Here is a 3,616-nt window from a genome sequence, read left to right as displayed (position 1 = left end):
CCCAGCATCAGGGACTTTCCCAATGAGTCAGTTGTTCACATCCAATGACCAAAATACTGGAGTTTCAGCTTAAGCATGAGTCCTTCCAATTACTCATTGGAAGTCATTCAGGGTTGATTTCTCTTAAGATTGATGGTTTGATCTCCTTGCTATCCAAGGGACTCTCGAGTCTTTTCCAGCACCACAGTTTGAAGGCATCAATTCTTCGGCCCTCAGCCTTCTTGAAGATCCAACTCTCACAACCATACGTGACCACTGGGAAGACCGTAGCCTTGACTATATGGACGTTTGTTGGCAGAGTAATGTCTCTGCTTTTCAACACACTGTCTAGAGTTGTCATAGCTTTCCTGCCAAGAAGCAAACATCTGATTTCATGGCTGCAGTCACCATCCACAGTGATTTCAGAGCCCAAGAAGAGGAAATCAGTCACTACTTCCACTTTTTCCCCTTCTATTTTCCACGAAGTAATGGGGCTGGATGTCACGATCTTAGTTTTTTTTAATATTTAGTTTTAAGCTGGCTCTTTCACTCTCCTCCTTCACACTCATGAAGAAGCTCTTTAGTTCCTCTTCACTTTCTGCCATTGAATGGTATCATCCTCCTATCTGAGGTTGTTGATGTTTCTCTGCCTATCTAGATTCCAGCTTGTAACTCCTCCAGCCCGGCATCTCTCATGATGTGCTCAGCATACAGATTAAACAAACAGGGTGACAACAGAGAGCCCTGTTGGACTCCTTTCTCAATCTTGAACCAATCGGTTGTTCCATACAAGGTTCTAACTGTTGCTTCTTGACCTGCATACAGGTTTCTCAGGAGACAGGTAAAATGGTCTGATATTCCCATCTCTTTAAGAGCTTTCTACAGTTTATTATGATCCACACAGTCAAAGGCTTTGGTGTAGTCAATGAAACAGAGGTAGATGTTTGTCTAGAATTCCCTAGTTTTCTCTATGATCCTGCAAATGTTAGCAATTTGATCTCTGGTTCCTCGGCTTTTTCTAAACCTAGCTGGGACATCTGGAATTTCTTGGTTCATATAATGCTGAAGCCTAGCATTAGTTATATGGAATTTTCCAGGCAAGAATACTGGAATGGGTAGCCATTTCCTTCTCCAGGGGATCTTGCTGACCCAGGGATTGAACCTGGATCTCTTGTGTCTCCTCCACTGGCAGGCAGATTCTTTACCACTAGCACCACCTGGGAAGCCCCTAGCATGTGTTATAGTGGAGAGTTCTGACAAAACATGATCCACTGGAGGAGGGAATGGCAAAGCAACCCAGTATACTTGCTGTGAGAACCTCATGAACTGTATAAGAGGATAAGCAAGTTAGAATGATTGTTTATTAAATACAAAAATATGATATATAAAAGATGGGAATACATATCAATGAGGATATTAAAGATTATTCAGCAATGTTTCTGGAATCACTGGCAAGGAATTTGGAGGAAAATTTCAAATGTATTGAATGAAGCTCATATGAGATTAGTGAATGTGAAATGTAAAATCATAGAAAAATAAGAATAAAAGTAATTGAAGTTTGATTAACCCTCTGGAACATTGAAAAACTTCTCAGATATGAAGTCATTGATGGTGCAGCCACATTGGAAAACAGTCTGAAAATCCCCTCAAGGATTAAATACAGAGTTGCCATATGACCCAACAATTTCACTGTTAGGTATATATCCAAGAAAAATGAAAACACACACTCACACAAAATCCTATACACAAAGATTTGTAACAGCATTATACATAATACCCCAAAACTGAAGCAACCTGCATTTTCTTTGCACATCAACTGACAAATATTAATAGATAAATAAAATGTGGTATATTTATACTGGAATATTATTTGGCAATAAAAAAGGAATGAAGTACTGATACATGCTGCAATATGGATAAATCTTAAAAACATTACCTAAGTGAAATAAGCTAGTCCAAAAGAACTGTATTTTATCATTCTATTGATATAAAATGTCTAGAGTAAACAAATCTTTGGAGACAAAAAGATTTGTCATTGCCTACGTCTAGGGGGTGGTGGTGGTGGTTTAGTCTCTAAGTCATGCCTAGCTCTTGTGACCCCATGGACTGTAGCCTGCCAGGCTCCTCTGTCCATGGGATTCTCCAGGCAAGAATATTGGAGTGGGCTGCCTTTTCCTTCTCCAGGGAATCTTCCCAACCCAGGAATCAAACCCAGGTCTCCTGCATTGCAGGCAAGATTCTTTACTGACTGAGCAGAGGCTTGGGGTTAAATAGGGAGTGATTGCTAATGGGTGTGGGTTTCTTTATGAGATGATGAAAAGTTTCTAAAGTTGACAATGGTGATGGAATCACAATTCTGTGAATATATTAATACTAAAACCATCGAACTTTGCCCTTTAAATGAGTGTATTTCCACCTGACAATGCAGGAGCCACAGGTTTGATCCCTGGGTTGGGAGGATCTTGTGGAGTAGGAAATGGCAACCCACTCCAGTATTCTTGCTTGGAAAATTCCACGGACAGAGGAGGCTGGCGGGCTACAGTTCGTGGAATCTGAAAGAGTCGGACACAAGGGAGCAGAGGGCAGATTGTACAGCATATGAACTATATCTCAATAAAACTGCTTGAAAAAGCAATTGAAAAAGTCAGAAAATACTCATATCAACCTACTACCCTCCAAAATGTGTAACCTCACCCTAAGTCCTTTCTTTTTTAAAATTTGCATTTATGTATTCTTGGCCATGCTGTATCTTCGTTGCTGAGCGTGCTTTCCTCTCCCTGCAGTGAGCAGGGGCTACTTTTCCTTGCAGCGCATGCGCTTCTCATTGCAGTGGCTTCTCTTGTTGCAGAGAACAGGTTCTAGGGTGCGAGGGCTTCAGTAATTGGGGCATGTGAGCGCAATAGTCACGGCTCCTGGGCTCTAGAGTATTGACTCAATACTTGTGGTGCATGAGCCTATTAAATAGTTGCTCCGCAGCCTGTGGGATCTTCCCAGATCAGGGATCAAACCTGTGTCTCCTGCATTGGCAGGTGAATTCTTTACCACTGAGCCACCAAGAGTAGCCCCTCAGTCCTTTCTTAAATGAGATAGAGGTATTACATGGTGTTCAAAAGGGCAGAGAGATCAAATGAAGTCAGGACTGAATTTTTTCTACTGGTTTTCTTTTTTTTTTCATTCATTAATTGCGGTGAAAGACATTAAAATGTTCTGTAGCCAGATTTCACAATAGCTTACCTCAATTCAGTCTTCACATTTCTCCATGAAGTCTCCACCTCATTACACACCCTTCCCAGAAATCACCCTTTACCAGGAACCCAATGGAGACCTCCCAAGATCAACCTCTTCATTTCTGAGTGAACCCACTAGCTGCTAATACTGTGCTATAAGGAAAAATGATCCCAACTCAAATAATTAGAAAAGAAATAACACTTCCGCAAAAGGTGCTCTAAGAGGTGATTTCTGCTTATGGACAGAAACCAGTGAGTCCTCTAAGAATAAGAAAGGAGAGTATTTTACAGTTAAGCACATGATTTGGAGAGAAGAATTCAGATGTTGCTGTTTTGCTGATCCAGGCTGATCTCTGCTGGGCTTTCCCGTGGGGCCCCCTTCCTTCACTAGGAATCATAAAGCTTCATCC

Source organism: Cervus elaphus, chromosome 31 (assembly GCF_910594005.1).
Source record: "Cervus elaphus chromosome 31, mCerEla1.1, whole genome shotgun sequence".
Lineage (NCBI taxonomy): Eukaryota > Metazoa > Chordata > Mammalia > Artiodactyla > Cervidae > Cervus > Cervus elaphus.
This window is presented reverse-complemented; position numbering follows the sequence as displayed.